General features: G+C 43.6%; 10 non-coding genes across 10 annotated transcripts; all 10 read left to right on the top strand.

Annotated features, from left to right (window-relative positions):
* Positions 1-1,682: 1,682 nt before the first annotated feature.
* TRNAS-AGA (transfer RNA serine (anticodon AGA)) lies at positions 1,683-1,764 on the top strand. The gene has a single exon. It is a non-coding gene; the product is annotated as a tRNA-Ser (tRNA).
* Positions 1,765-1,899: 135 nt separating this feature from the next.
* TRNAS-CGA (transfer RNA serine (anticodon CGA)) lies at positions 1,900-1,981 on the top strand. The gene has a single exon. It is a non-coding gene; the product is annotated as a tRNA-Ser (tRNA).
* Positions 1,982-3,944: 1,963 nt separating this feature from the next.
* Positions 3,945-4,026, top strand: TRNAS-CGA (transfer RNA serine (anticodon CGA)). Its single transcript has one exon. It is a non-coding gene; the product is annotated as a tRNA-Ser (tRNA).
* Positions 4,027-5,766: 1,740 nt separating this feature from the next.
* TRNAS-AGA (transfer RNA serine (anticodon AGA)) lies at positions 5,767-5,848 on the top strand. The gene has a single exon. It is a non-coding gene; the product is annotated as a tRNA-Ser (tRNA).
* A 135-nt stretch (positions 5,849-5,983) lies between these two features.
* On the top strand, positions 5,984-6,065 carry TRNAS-CGA (transfer RNA serine (anticodon CGA)). The gene has a single exon. It is a non-coding gene; the product is annotated as a tRNA-Ser (tRNA).
* A 1,746-nt stretch (positions 6,066-7,811) lies between these two features.
* TRNAS-AGA (transfer RNA serine (anticodon AGA)) lies at positions 7,812-7,893 on the top strand. Its single transcript has one exon. It is a non-coding gene; the product is annotated as a tRNA-Ser (tRNA).
* A 135-nt stretch (positions 7,894-8,028) lies between these two features.
* On the top strand, positions 8,029-8,110 carry TRNAS-CGA (transfer RNA serine (anticodon CGA)). The gene has a single exon. It is a non-coding gene; the product is annotated as a tRNA-Ser (tRNA).
* A 1,963-nt stretch (positions 8,111-10,073) lies between these two features.
* On the top strand, positions 10,074-10,155 carry TRNAS-CGA (transfer RNA serine (anticodon CGA)). The gene has a single exon. It is a non-coding gene; the product is annotated as a tRNA-Ser (tRNA).
* A 1,957-nt stretch (positions 10,156-12,112) lies between these two features.
* TRNAS-CGA (transfer RNA serine (anticodon CGA)) lies at positions 12,113-12,194 on the top strand. The gene has a single exon. It is a non-coding gene; the product is annotated as a tRNA-Ser (tRNA).
* A 1,957-nt stretch (positions 12,195-14,151) lies between these two features.
* TRNAS-CGA (transfer RNA serine (anticodon CGA)) lies at positions 14,152-14,233 on the top strand. Its single transcript has one exon. It is a non-coding gene; the product is annotated as a tRNA-Ser (tRNA).
* The last annotated feature ends 1,550 nt before the right edge of the window (positions 14,234-15,783 follow it).

Below are 15,783 nucleotides of genomic sequence, written 5' to 3'. Positions count from 1 at the left end.
TTCAAATCTTCATTTGCAGCTTTCTCTCCAGCAAAGAAAACAAAGGCCAGCAGTGGCATAACCAAATCTCATTACACTAGTACTAAAGGCCAGCAGTGTATTGGATTTTCTGACACTGTACATATACAGCTATGAAACTGCAGAACCTAAGCAGAAGAAGGGCAGCACAATCTTTAAGGCAATAGCTAACATTTCCAGGCTACTTCTTAGGCGCAAATTTAAGATGTTCCCTACAAAATAGAGCTTTGAATTTAGATCTACTTTATCGGTCTACATCAAACACGTTCTTGTTTATGTCTCTCTAGCTGGTATTTTCCATGGGTTGTTGGTGGTATCGTGGTGAAAATAGTTGCCTTCCAAACAATAGAAAAGCATTGCTAAAATTGAGCAGACACAGACCTGTCATCCGGCCCGCTTTTCTCCAATCAGCTTACAGACCCCTGGTGATGGTAATTGAAGCTGCCTGTGTGAAAGGGTCCTTAAAGAGACAATTCTTAATTATGTCCCTGCTGCCCCCTGTGGTGGGGCAATATATTCAAGAATCAGCAGAAGAAAGCACAGATCAACAGAGTGAATAAAGCAAAAGCAAAAGCAGGGAGATACTTGCATTGCAAGTCTTCGAATCATCGTCTTCTAAAGAATAGGAGCTTTATACCCTGCTTCCCTACTGGAATTATGCCTTCACTGTTGGTCAGGAGATCACTCCACCCCAACAGTGCAGGCATAAATCGGTGTGCTCAGGAAGGCACCCAGCAGAGGGACATGGTCCATACAAAGGGTGCCAGAACTTTGTCGAAAGACGGGCTGTGGGTCCAGGACAGTAGAGCGTTCGGGGTATTAGGGTGGTAGGTCTGAACTGAAAAAGCAAAGCCTTGCACTTCAAAGTTAGCCTCTTCCATGTGGTCAAGGTAGGCCATATAGACATGATTGTAGTTGTGGCCGAGTGGGTAAGGCAATGGATTTGAACTCTATTGTGGGGTCTCTCTGCTCCAGCTTCATAATCCTGCCAACTACAGTCTGTTCTTGGATTGTCTAAATGGGGGTCTCCCTGCACAGGTTAAAATCTTGCCAACTATACGGTCTGTTCTTGGATTGTCCCATGAAGATATGACTCTCAGCAGTTATGGTTCCTGTACTGCAAGTGGCTTGTGTTATTGTCATGGACAACATATGCACTCTTGCTTCAGGTTAGGAATGCCCACAGTACAGAAGTGTCTTCTTTTCTCTAAAGAAGTGGCTTGGATTAGTTGCAAAGCATTTTTCAACCTAAAATGTACACAGAGCACACAGGTGTGGGAAGGTTGGAGCACATAGAGCAAGGATGAAGGAATATTAGCCATCTCCAGGTAGTAGAACTTCCAGTGGGATGGTTTTTCATCATATAAGCATTTCCTCAGGTTTCCAGACCAGAGTCTTTTCATGCCACAAGCCAAAAGTTTAGAACGTATGGTACTATGTTTTTCACAAATACTGAAAAGTTCTATTTTTATAAGCTGAATGTATAATGCCTTTCTGTGGGCATTTGTCAGTCTGTTCTTTAGTCATTCAAACACTATGGAAGACTTGCCCTCCACCACAAGACGTGTGCTTAGATCTTCACCTTATACTTAGTGTGACTTCAATGGAAGTTTTTCCTAGAGCTTCTTCAGCTTACAAACAACCTCTCTTATGTACCGCAGTAGGTAGTCGTGGCCGAGTGGTTAAGGCGATGGACTAGAAATCCATTGGGGTTTCCCCGCGCAGGTTCAAATCCTGCCGACTACGTTCTGCTTTGATCATTTTCAATCATGTGTTGTTTTTTTGAATTCTCCTGAGTCAATTGGCACAAAGCTCACTGCTACCTCAAGTCACAAATCTACTTAACCTTTTCCATGTCTCAAAGGTAAGCCTAACCCATGTGTATTTGTGGCCGAGTGGTTAAGGCGATGGACTCGAAATCCATTAGGGTCTCCCTGCGCAGGTTCAAATCCTGCCAACTACGGTATGTTCTTGGACAGTTCTGCAAAGGTCTGACTTTATGAATTCAACAGGCGCATTCCTTACGCTTCAAATCTTCATTTGCAGCTTTCTCTCCAGCAAAGAAAACAAAGGCCAGCAGTGGCATAACCAAATCTCATTACACTAGTACTAAAGGCCAGCAGTGTATTGGATTTTCTGACACTGTACATATACAGCTATGAAACTGCAGAACCTAAGCAGAAGAAGGGCAGCACAATCTTTAAGGCAATAGCTAACATTTCCAGGCTACTTCTTAGGCGCAAATTTAAGATGTTCCCTACAAAATAGAGCTTTGAATTTAGATCTACTTTATCGGTCTACATCAAACACGTTCTTGTTTATGTCTCTCTAGCTGGTATTTTCCATGGGTTGTTGGTGGTATCGTGGTGAAAATAGTTGCCTTCCAAACAATAGAAAAGCATTGCTAAAATTGAGCAGACACAGACCTGTCATCCGGCCCGCTTTTCTCCAATCAGCTTACAGACCCCTGGTGATGGTAATTGAAGCTGCCTGTGTGAAAGGGTCCTTAAAGAGACAATTCTTAATTATGTCCCTGCTGCCCCCTGTGGTGGGGCAATATATTCAAGAATCAGCAGAAGAAAGCACAGATCAACAGAGTGAATAAAGCAAAAGCAAAAGCAGGGAGATACTTGCATTGCAAGTCTTCGAATCATCGTCTTCTAAAGAATAGGAGCTTTATACCCTGCTTCCCTACTGGAATTATGCCTTCACTGTTGGTCAGGAGATCACTCCACCCCAACAGTGCAGGCATAAATCGGTGTGCTCAGGAAGGCACCCAGCAGAGGGACATGGTCCATACAAAGGGTGCCAGAACTTTGTCGAAAGACGGGCTGTGGGTCCAGGACAGTAGAGCGTTCGGGGTATTAGGGTGGTAGGTCTGAACTGAAAAAGCAAAGCCTTGCACTTCAAAGTTAGCCTCTTCCATGTGGTCAAGGTAGGCCATATAGACATGATTGTAGTTGTGGCCGAGTGGGTAAGGCAATGGATTTGAACTCTATTGTGGGGTCTCTCTGCTCCAGCTTCATAATCCTGCCAACTACAGTCTGTTCTTGGATTGTCTAAATGGGGGTCTCCCTGCACAGGTTAAAATCTTGCCAACTATACGGTCTGTTCTTGGATTGTCCCATGAAGATATGACTCTCAGCAGTTATGGTTCCTGTACTGCAAGTGGCTTGTGTTATTGTCATGGACAACATATGCACTCTTGCTTCAGGTTAGGAATGCCCACAGTACAGAAGTGTCTTCTTTTCTCTAAAGAAGTGGCTTGGATTAGTTGCAAAGCATTTTTCAACCTAAAATGTACACAGAGCACACAGGTGTGGGAAGGTTGGAGCACATAGAGCAAGGATGAAGGAATATTAGCCATCTCCAGGTAGTAGAACTTCCAGTGGGATGGTTTTTCATCATATAAGCATTTCCTCAGGTTTCCAGACCAGAGTCTTTTCATGCCACAAGCCAAAAGTTTAGAACGTATGGTACTATGTTTTTCACAAATACTGAAAAGTTCTATTTTTATAAGCTGAATGTATAATGCCTTTCTGTGGGCATTTGTCAGTCTGTTCTTTAGTCATTCAAACACTATGGAAGACTTGCCCTCCACCACAAGACGTGTGCTTAGATCTTCACCTTATACTTAGTGTGACTTCAATGGAAGTTTTTCCTAGAGCTTCTTCAGCTTACAAACAACCTCTCTTAGGTACCACAGTAGGTAGTTGTGGCCGAGTGGTTAAGGCGATGGACTAGAAATCCATTGGGGTTTCCCCGCGCAGGTTCAAATCCTGCCGACTACGTTCTGCTTTGATCATTTTCAATCATGTGTTGTTTTTTTGAATTCTCCTGAGTCAATTGGCACAAAGCTCACTGCTACCTCAAGTCACAAATCTACTTAACCTTTTCCATGTCTCAAAGGTAAGCCTAACCCATGTGTAGTTGTGGCCGAGTGGTTAAGGCGATGGACTCGAAATCCATTAAGGTCTCCCTGCGCAGGTTCAAATCCTGCCAACTACGGCATGTTCTTGGACAGTTCTGCAAAGGTCTGACTTTATGAATTCAACAGGCGCATTCCTTACGCTTCAAATCTTCATTTGCAGCTTTCTCTCCAGCAAAGAAAACAAAGGCCAGCAGTGGCATAACCAAATCTCATTACACTAGTACTAAAGGCCAGCAGTGTATTGGATTTTCTGACACTGTACATATACAGCTATGAAACTGCAGAACCTAAGCAGAAGAAGGGCAGCACAATCTTTAAGGCAATAGCTAACATTTTCAGGCTACTTCTTAGGCGCAAATTTAAGATGTTCCCTACAAAATAGAGCTTTGAATTTAGATCTACTTTATCGGTCTACATCAAACACGTTCTTGTTTATGTCTCTCTAGCTGGTATTTTCCATGGGTTGTTGGTGGTATCGTGGTGAAAATAGTTGCCTTCCAAACAATAGAAAAGCATTGCTAAAATTGAGCAGACACAGACCTGTCATCCGGCCCGCTTTTCTCCAATCAGCTTACAGACCCCTGGTGATGGTAATTGAAGCTGCCTGTGTGAAAGGGTCCTTAAAGAGACAATTCTTAATTATGTCCCTGCTGCCCCCTGTGGTGGGGCAATATATTCAAGAATCAGCAGAAGAAAGCACAGATCAACAGAGTGAATAAAGCAAAAGCAGGGAGATACTTGCATTGCAAGTCTTCGAATCATCGTCTTCTAAAGAATAGGAGCTTTATACCCTGCTTCCCTACTGGAATTATGCCTTCACTGTTGGTCAGGAGATCACTCCACCCCAACAGTGCAGGCATAAATCGGTGTGCTCAGGAAGGCACCCAGCAGAGGGACATGGTCCATACAAAGGGTGCCAGAACTTTGTCGAAAGACGGGCTGTGGGTCCAGGACAGTAGAGCGTTCGGGGCATTAGGGTGGTAGGTCTGAACTGAAAAAGCAAAGCCTTGCACTTCAAAGTTAGCCTCTTCCATGTGGTCAAGGTAGGCCATATAGACATGATTGTAGTTGTGGCCGAGTGGGTAAGGCAATGGATTTGAACTCTATTGTGGGGTCTCTCTGCTCCAGCTTCATAATCCTGCCAACTACAGTCTGTTCTTGGATTGTCTAAATGGGGGTCTCCCTGCACAGGTTAAAATCTTGCCAACTATACGGTCTGTTCTTGGATTGTCCCATGAAGATATGACTCTCAGCAGTTATGGTTCCTGTACTGCAAGTGGCTTGTGTTATTGTCATGGACAACATATGCACTCTTGCTTCAGGTTAGGAATGCCCACAGTACAGAAGTGTCTTCTTTTCTCTAAAGAAGTGGCTTGGATTAGTTGCAAAGCATTTTTCAACCTAAAATGTACACAGAGCACACAGGTGTGGGAAGGTTGGAGCACATAGAGCAAGGATGAAGGAATATTAGCCATCTCCAGGTAGTAGAACTTCCAGTGGGATGGTTTTTCATCATATAAGCATTTCCTCAGGTTTCCAGACCAGAGTCTTTTCATGCCACAAGCCAAAAGTTTAGAACGTATGGTACTATGTTTTTCACAAATACTGAAAAGTTCTATTTTTATAAGCTGAATGTATAATGCCTTTCTGTGGGCATTTGTCAGTCTGTTCTTTAGTCATTCAAACACTATGGAAGACTTGCCCTCCACCACAAGACGTGTGCTTAGATCTTCACCTTATACTTAGTGTGACTTCAATGGAAGTTTTTCCTAGAGCTTCTTCAGCTTACAAACAACCTCTCTTATGTACCGCAGTAGGTAGTCGTGGCCGAGTGGTTAAGGCGATGGACTAGAAATCCATTGGGGTTTCCCCGCGCAGGTTCAAATCCTGCCGACTACGTTCTGCTTTGATCATTTTCAATCATGTGTTGTTTTTTTGAATTCTCCTGAGTCAATTGGCACAAAGCTCACTGCTACCTCAAGTCACAAATCTACTTAACCTTTTCCATGTCTCAAAGGTAAGCCTAACCCATGTGTATTTGTGGCCGAGTGGTTAAGGCGATGGACTCGAAATCCATTAGGGTCTCCCTGCGCAGGTTCAAATCCTGCCAACTACGGTATGTTCTTGGACAGTTCTGCAAAGGTCTGACTTTATGAATTCAACAGGCGCATTCCTTACGCTTCAAATCTTCATTTGCAGCTTTCTCTCCAGCAAAGAAAACAAAGGCCAGCAGTGGCATAACCAAATCTCATTACACTAGTACTAAAGGCCAGCAGTGTATTGGATTTTCTGACACTGTACATATACAGCTATGAAACTGCAGAACCTAAGCAGAAGAAGGGCAGCACAATCTTTAAGGCAATAGCTAACATTTCCAGGCTACTTCTTAGGCGCAAATTTAAGATGTTCCCTACAAAATAGAGCTTTGAATTTAGATCTACTTTATCGGTCTACATCAAACACGTTCTTGTTTATGTCTCTCTAGCTGGTATTTTCCATGGGTTGTTGGTGGTATCGTGGTGAAAATAGTTGCCTTCCAAACAATAGAAAAGCATTGCTAAAATTGAGCAGACACAGACCTGTCATCCGGCCCGCTTTTCTCCAATCAGCTTACAGACCCCTGGTGATGGTAATTGAAGCTGCCTGTGTGAAAGGGTCCTTAAAGAGACAATTCTTAATTATGTCCCTGCTGCCCCCTGTGGTGGGGCAATATATTCAAGAATCAGCAGAAGAAAGCACAGATCAACAGAGTGAATAAAGCAAAAGCAAAAGCAGGGAGATACTTGCATTGCAAGTCTTCGAATCATCGTCTTCTAAAGAATAGGAGCTTTATACCCTGCTTCCCTACTGGAATTATGCCTTCACTGTTGGTCAGGAGATCACTCCACCCCAACAGTGCAGGCATAAATCGGTGTGCTCAGGAAGGCACCCAGCAGAGGGACATGGTCCATACAAAGGGTGCCAGAACTTTGTCGAAAGACGGGCTGTGGGTCCAGGACAGTAGAGCGTTCGGGGTATTAGGGTGGTAGGTCTGAACTGAAAAAGCAAAGCCTTGCACTTCAAAGTTAGCCTCTTCCATGTGGTCAAGGTAGGCCATATAGACATGATTGTAGTTGTGGCCGAGTGGGTAAGGCAATGGATTTGAACTCTATTGTGGGGTCTCTCTGCTCCAGCTTCATAATCCTGCCAACTACAGTCTGTTCTTGGATTGTCTAAATGGGGGTCTCCCTGCACAGGTTAAAATCTTGCCAACTATACGGTCTGTTCTTGGATTGTCCCATGAAGATATGACTCTCAGCAGTTATGGTTCCTGTACTGCAAGTGGCTTGTGTTATTGTCATGGACAACATATGCACTCTTGCTTCAGGTTAGGAATGCCCACAGTACAGAAGTGTCTTCTTTTCTCTAAAGAAGTGGCTTGGATTAGTTGCAAAGCATTTTTCAACCTAAAATGTACACAGAGCACACAGGTGTGGGAAGGTTGGAGCACATAGAGCAAGGATGAAGGAATATTAGCCATCTCCAGGTAGTAGAACTTCCAGTGGGATGGTTTTTCATCATATAAGCATTTCCTCAGGTTTCCAGACCAGAGTCTTTTCATGCCACAAGCCAAAAGTTTAGAACGTATGGTACTATGTTTTTCACAAATACTGAAAAGTTCTATTTTTATAAGCTGAATGTATAATGCCTTTCTGTGGGCATTTGTCAGTCTGTTCTTTAGTCATTCAAACACTATGGAAGACTTGCCCTCCACCACAAGACGTGTGCTTAGATCTTCACCTTATACTTAGTGTGACTTCAATGGAAGTTTTTCCTAGAGCTTCTTCAGCTTACAAACAACCTCTCTTATGTACCGCAGTAGGTAGTCGTGGCCGAGTGGTTAAGGCGATGGACTAGAAATCCATTGGGGTTTCCCCGCGCAGGTTCAAATCCTGCCGACTACGTTCTGCTTTGATCATTTTCAATCATGTGTTGTTTTTTTGAATTCTCCTGAGTCAATTGGCACAAAGCTCACTGCTACCTCAAGTCACAAATCTACTTAACCTTTTCCATGTCTCAAAGGTAAGCCTAACCCATGTGTATTTGTGGCCGAGTGGTTAAGGCGATGGACTCGAAATCCATTAGGGTCTCCCTGCGCAGGTTCAAATCCTGCCAACTACGGTATGTTCTTGGACAGTTCTGCAAAGGTCTGACTTTATGAATTCAACAGGCGCATTCCTTACGCTTCAAATCTTCATTTGCAGCTTTCTCTCCAGCAAAGAAAACAAAGGCCAGCAGTGGCATAACCAAATCTCATTACACTAGTACTAAAGGCCAGCAGTGTATTGGATTTTCTGACACTGTACATATACAGCTATGAAACTGCAGAACCTAAGCAGAAGAAGGGCAGCACAATCTTTAAGGCAATAGCTAACATTTCCAGGCTACTTCTTAGGCGCAAATTTAAGATGTTCCCTACAAAATAGAGCTTTGAATTTAGATCTACTTTATCGGTCTACATCAAACACGTTCTTGTTTATGTCTCTCTAGCTGGTATTTTCCATGGGTTGTTGGTGGTATCGTGGTGAAAATAGTTGCCTTCCAAACAATAGAAAAGCATTGCTAAAATTGAGCAGACACAGACCTGTCATCCGGCCCGCTTTTCTCCAATCAGCTTACAGACCCCTGGTGATGGTAATTGAAGCTGCCTGTGTGAAAGGGTCCTTAAAGAGACAATTCTTAATTATGTCCCTGCTGCCCCCTGTGGTGGGGCAATATATTCAAGAATCAGCAGAAGAAAGCACAGATCAACAGAGTGAATAAAGCAAAAGCAAAAGCAGGGAGATACTTGCATTGCAAGTCTTCGAATCATCGTCTTCTAAAGAATAGGAGCTTTATACCCTGCTTCCCTACTGGAATTATGCCTTCACTGTTGGTCAGGAGATCACTCCACCCCAACAGTGCAGGCATAAATCGGTGTGCTCAGGAAGGCACCCAGCAGAGGGACATGGTCCATACAAAGGGTGCCAGAACTTTGTCGAAAGACGGGCTGTGGGTCCAGGACAGTAGAGCGTTCGGGGTATTAGGGTGGTAGGTCTGAACTGAAAAAGCAAAGCCTTGCACTTCAAAGTTAGCCTCTTCCATGTGGTCAAGGTAGGCCATATAGACATGATTGTAGTTGTGGCCGAGTGGGTAAGGCAATGGATTTGAACTCTATTGTGGGGTCTCTCTGCTCCAGCTTCATAATCCTGCCAACTACAGTCTGTTCTTGGATTGTCTAAATGGGGGTCTCCCTGCACAGGTTAAAATCTTGCCAACTATACGGTCTGTTCTTGGATTGTCCCATGAAGATATGACTCTCAGCAGTTATGGTTCCTGTACTGCAAGTGGCTTGTGTTATTGTCATGGACAACATATGCACTCTTGCTTCAGGTTAGGAATGCCCACAGTACAGAAGTGTCTTCTTTTCTCTAAAGAAGTGGCTTGGATTAGTTGCAAAGCATTTTTCAACCTAAAATGTACACAGAGCACACAGGTGTGGGAAGGTTGGAGCACATAGAGCAAGGATGAAGGAATATTAGCCATCTCCAGGTAGTAGAACTTCCAGTGGGATGGTTTTTCATCATATAAGCATTTCCTCAGGTTTCCAGACCAGAGTCTTTTCATGCCACAAGCCAAAAGTTTAGAACGTATGGTACTATGTTTTTCACAAATACTGAAAAGTTCTATTTTTATAAGCTGAATGTATAATGCCTTTCTGTGGGCATTTGTCAGTCTGTTCTTTAGTCATTCAAACACTATGGAAGACTTGCCCTCCACCACAAGACGTGTGCTTAGATCTTCACCTTATACTTAGTGTGACTTCAATGGAAGTTTTTCCTAGAGCTTCTTCAGCTTACAAACAACCTCTCTTAGGTACCACAGTAGGTAGTTGTGGCCGAGTGGTTAAGGCGATGGACTAGAAATCCATTGGGGTTTCCCCGCGCAGGTTCAAATCCTGCCGACTACGTTCTGCTTTGATCATTTTCAATCATGTGTTGTTTTTTTGAATTCTCCTGAGTCAATTGGCACAAAGCTCACTGCTACCTCAAGTCACAAATCTACTTAACCTTTTCCATGTCTCAAAGGTAAGCCTAACCCATGTGTAGTTGTGGCCGAGTGGTTAAGGCGATGGACTCGAAATCCATTAAGGTCTCCCTGCGCAGGTTCAAATCCTGCCAACTACGGCATGTTCTTGGACAGTTCTGCAAAGGTCTGACTTTATGAATTCAACAGGCGCATTCCTTACGCTTCAAATCTTCATTTGCAGCTTTCTCTCCAGCAAAGAAAACAAAGGCCAGCAGTGGCATAACCAAATCTCATTACACTAGTACTAAAGGCCAGCAGTGTATTGGATTTTCTGACACTGTACATATACAGCTATGAAACTGCAGAACCTAAGCAGAAGAAGGGCAGCACAATCTTTAAGGCAATAGCTAACATTTTCAGGCTACTTCTTAGGCGCAAATTTAAGATGTTCCCTACAAAATAGAGCTTTGAATTTAGATCTACTTTATCGGTCTACATCAAACACGTTCTTGTTTATGTCTCTCTAGCTGGTATTTTCCATGGGTTGTTGGTGGTATCGTGGTGAAAATAGTTGCCTTCCAAACAATAGAAAAGCATTGCTAAAATTGAGCAGACACAGACCTGTCATCCGGCCCGCTTTTCTCCAATCAGCTTACAGACCCCTGGTGATGGTAATTGAAGCTGCCTGTGTGAAAGGGTCCTTAAAGAGACAATTCTTAATTATGTCCCTGCTGCCCCCTGTGGTGGGGCAATATATTCAAGAATCAGCAGAAGAAAGCACAGATCAACAGAGTGAATAAAGCAAAAGCAGGGAGATACTTGCATTGCAAGTCTTCGAATCATCGTCTTCTAAAGAATAGGAGCTTTATACCCTGCTTCCCTACTGGAATTATGCCTTCACTGTTGGTCAGGAGATCACTCCACCCCAACAGTGCAGGCATAAATCGGTGTGCTCAGGAAGGCACCCAGCAGAGGGACATGGTCCATACAAAGGGTGCCAGAACTTTGTCGAAAGACGGGCTGTGGGTCCAGGACAGTAGAGCGTTCGGGGCATTAGGGTGGTAGGTCTGAACTGAAAAAGCAAAGCCTTGCACTTCAAAGTTAGCCTCTTCCATGTGGTCAAGGTAGGCCATATAGACATGATTGTAGTTGTGGCCGAGTGGGTAAGGCAATGGATTTGAACTCTATTGTGGGGTCTCTCTGCTCCAGCTTCATAATCCTGCCAACTACAGTCTGTTCTTGGATTGTCTAAATGGGGGTCTCCCTGCACAGGTTAAAATCTTGCCAACTATACGGTCTGTTCTTGGATTGTCCCATGAAGATATGACTCTCAGCAGTTATGGTTCCTGTACTGCAAGTGGCTTGTGTTATTGTCATGGACAACATATGCACTCTTGCTTCAGGTTAGGAATGCCCACAGTACAGAAGTGTCTTCTTTTCTCTAAAGAAGTGGCTTGGATTAGTTGCAAAGCATTTTTCAACCTAAAATGTACACAGAGCACACAGGTGTGGGAAGGTTGGAGCACATAGAGCAAGGATGAAGGAATATTAGCCATCTCCAGGTAGTAGAACTTCCAGTGGGATGGTTTTTCATCATATAAGCATTTCCTCAGGTTTCCAGACCAGAGTCTTTTCATGCCACAAGCCAAAAGTTTAGAACGTATGGTACTATGTTTTTCACAAATACTGAAAAGTTCTATTTTTATAAGCTGAATGTATAATGCCTTTCTGTGAGCATTTGTCAGTCTGTTCTTTAGTCATTCAAACACTATGGAAGACTTGCCCTCCACCACAAGACGTGTGCTTAGATCTTCACCTTATACTTAGTGTGACTTCAATGGAAGTTTTTCCTAGAGCTTCTTCAGCTTACAAACAACCTCTTTTAAGTACCACAGTAGGTAGTCGTGGCCGAGTGGTTAAGGCGATGGACTAGAAATCCATTGGGGTTTCCCCGCGCAGGTTCAAATCCTGCTGACTACGTTCTGCTTTGATCATTTTCAATCATGTGTTGTTTTTTTGAATTCTCCTGAGTCAATTGGCACAAAACTCACTGCTACCTCAAGTCACAAATCTACTTAACCTTTTCCATGTCTCAAAGGTAAGCCTAACCCATGTGTAGTTGTGGCCGAGTGGTTAAGGCGATGGACTCGAAATCCATTAGGGTCTCCCTGCGCAGGTTCAAATCCTGCCAACTACGGTATGTTCTTGGACAGTTCTGCAAAGGTCTGACTTTATGAATTCAACAGGCGCATTCCTTACGCTTCAAATCTTCATTTGCAGCTTTCTCTCCAGCAAAGAAAACAAAGGCCAGCAGTGGCATAACCAAATCTCATTACACTAGTACTAAAGGCCAGCAGTGTATTGGATTTTCTGACACTGTACATATACAGCTATGAAACTGCAGAACCTAAGCAGAAGAAGGGCAGCACAATCTTTAAGGCAATAGCTAACATTTTCAGGCTACTTCTTAGGCGCAAATTTAAGATGTTCCCTACAAAATAGAGCTTTGAATTTAGATCTACTTTATCGGTCTACATCAAACACGTTCTTGTTTATGTCTCTCTAGCTGGTATTTTCCATGGGTTGTTGGTGGTATCGTGGTGAAAATAGTTGCCTTCCAAACAATAGAAAAGCATTGCTAAAATTGAGCAGACACAGACCTGTCATCCGGCCCGCTTTTCTCCAATCAGCTAACAGACCCCTGGTGATGGTAATTGAAGCTGCCTGTGTGAAAGGGTCCTTAAAGAGACAATTCTTAATTATGTCCCTGCTGCCCCCTGTGGTGGGGCAATATATTCAAGAATCAGCAGAAGAAAGCACAGATCAACAGAGTGAATAAAGCAAAAGCAGGGAGATATTTGCATTGCAAGTCTTCGAATCATCGTCTTCTAAAGAATAGGAGCTTTATACCCTGCTTCCCTACTGGAATTATGCCTTCACTGATGGTCAGGAGATCACTCCACCCCAACAGTGCAGGCATAAATCGGTGTGCTCAGGAAGGCACCCAGCAGAGGGACATGGTCCATACAAAGGGTGCCAGAACTTTGTCGAAAGACGGGCTGTGGGTCCAGGACAGTAGAGCGTTCGGGGCATTAGGGTGGTAGGTCTGAACTGAAAAAGCAAAGCCTTGCACTTCAAAGTTAGCCTCTTCCATGTGGTCAAGGTAGGCCATATAGACATGATTGTAGTTGTGGCCGAGTGGGTAAGGCAATGGATTTGAACTCTATTGTGGGGTCTCTCTGCTCCAGCTTCATAATCCTGCCAACTACAGTCTGTTCTTGGATTGTCTAAATGGGGGTCTCCCTGCACAGGTTAAAATCTTGCCAACTATACGGTCTGTTCTTGGATTGTCCCATGAAGATATGACTCTCAGCAGTTATGGTTCCTGTACTGCAAGTGGCTTGTGTTATTGTCATGGACAACATATGCACTCTTGCTTCAGGTTAGGAATGCCCACAGTACAGAAGTGTCTTCTTTTCTCTAAAGAAGTGGCTTGGATTAGTTGCAAAGCATTTTTCAACCTAAAATGTACACAGAGCACACAGGTGTGGGAAGGTTGGAGCACATAGAGCAAGGATGAAGGAATATTAGCCATCTCCAGGTAGTAGAACTTCCAGTGGGATGGTTTTTCATCATATAAGCATTTCCTCAGGTTTCCAGACCAGAGTCTTTTCATGCCACAAGCCAAAAGTTTAGAACGTATGGTACTATGTTTTTCACAAATACTGAAAAGTTCTATTTTTATAAGCTGAATGTATAATGCCTTTCTGTGAGCATTTGTCAGTCTGTTCTTTAGTCATTCAAACACTATGGAAGACTTGCCCTCCACCACAAGACGTGTGCTTAGATCTTCACCTTATACTTAGTGTGACTTCAATGGAAGTTTTTCCTAGAGCTTCTTCAGCTTACAAACAACCTCTTTTAAGTACCACAGTAGGTAGTCGTGGCCGAGTGGTTAAGGCGATGGACTAGAAATCCATTGGGGTTTCCCCGCGCAGGTTCAAATCCTGCTGACTACGTTCTGCTTTGATCATTTTCAATCATGTGTTGTTTTTTTGAATTCTCCTGAGTCAATTGGCACAAAACTCACTGCTACCTCAAGTCACAAATCTACTTAACCTTTTCCATGTCTCAAAGGTAAGCCTAACCCATGTGTAGTTGTGGCCGAGTGGTTAAGGCGATGGACTCGAAATCCATTAGGGTCTCCCTGCGCAGGTTCAAATCCTGCCAACTACGGTATGTTCTTGGACAGTTCTGCAAAGGTCTGACTTTATGAATTCAACAGGCGCATTCCTTACGCTTCAAATCTTCATTTGCAGCTTTCTCTCCAGCAAAGAAAACAAAGGCCAGCAGTGGCATAACCAAATCTCATTACACTAGTACTAAAGGCCAGCAGTGTATTGGATTTTCTGACACTGTACATATACAGCTATGAAACTGCAGAACCTAAGCAGAAGAAGGGCAGCACAATCTTTAAGGCAATAGCTAACATTTTCAGGCTACTTCTTAGGCGCAAATTTAAGATGTTCCCTACAAAATAGAGCTTTGAATTTAGATCTACTTTATCGGTCTACATCAAACACGTTCTTGTTTATGTCTCTCTAGCTGGTATTTTCCATGGGTTGTTGGTGGTATCGTGGTGAAAATAGTTGCCTTCCAAACAATAGAAAAGCATTGCTAAAATTGAGCAGACACAGACCTGTCATCCGGCCCGCTTTTCTCCAATCAGCTTACAGACCCCTGGAGATGGTAATTGAAGCTGCCTGTGTGAAAGGGTCCTTAAAGAGACAATTCTTAATTATGTCCCTGCTGCCCCCTGTGGTGGGGCAATATATTCAAGAATCAGCAGAAGAAAGCACAGATCAACAGAGTGAATAAAGCAAAAGCAGGGAGATACTTGCATTGCAAGTCTTCGAATCATCGTCTTCTAAAGAATAGGAGCTTTATACCCTGCTTCCCTACTGGAATTATGCCTTCACTGTTGGTCAGGAGATCACTCCACCCCAACAGTGCAGGCATAAATCGGTGTGCTCAGGAAGGCACCCAGCAGAGGGACATGGTCCATACAAAGGGTGCCAGAACTTTGTCGAAAGACGGGCTGTGGGTCCAGGACAGTAGAGCGTTCGGGGCATTAGGGTGGTAGGTCTGAACTGAAAAAGCAAAGCCTTGCACTTCAAAGTTAGCCTCTTCCATGTGGTCAAGGTAGGCCATATAGACATGATTGTAGTTGTGGCCGAGTGGGTAAGGCAATGGATTTGAACTCTATTGTGGGGTCTCTCTGCTCCAGCTTCATAATCCTGCCAACTACAGTCTGTTCTTGGATTGTCTAAATGGGGGTCTCCCTGCACAGGTTAAAATCTTGCCAACTATACGGTCTGTTCTTGGATTGTCCCATGAAGATATGACTCTCAGCAGTTATGGTTCCTGTACTGCAAGTGGCTTGTGTTATTGTCATGGACAACATATGCACTCTTGCTTCAGGTTAGGAATGCCCACAGTACAGAAGTGTCTTCTTTTCTCTAAAGAAGTGGCTTGGATTAGTTGCAAAGCATTTTTCAACCTAAAATGTACACAGAGCACACAGGTGTGGGAAGGTTGGAGCACATAGAGCAAGGATGAAGGAATATTAGCCATCTCCAGGTAGTAGAACTTCCAGTGGGATGGTTTTTCATCATATAAGCATTTCCTCAGGTTTCCAGACCAGAGTCTTTTCATGCCACAAGCCAAAAGTTTAGAACGTATGGTACTATGTTTTTCACAAATACTGAAAAGTTCTATTTTTATAA

This window comes from Lithobates pipiens, unplaced genomic scaffold (genome assembly GCF_037356315.1).
Source record: "Lithobates pipiens isolate NorthernLeopardFrog02 unplaced genomic scaffold, aLitPip1_a1.2 Scaffold_18, whole genome shotgun sequence".
Lineage (NCBI taxonomy): Eukaryota > Metazoa > Chordata > Amphibia > Anura > Ranidae > Lithobates > Lithobates pipiens.
The sequence above is the reverse complement of the archived record's forward strand: the minus strand, read 5'-3'. Positions and strand labels throughout refer to the sequence as shown.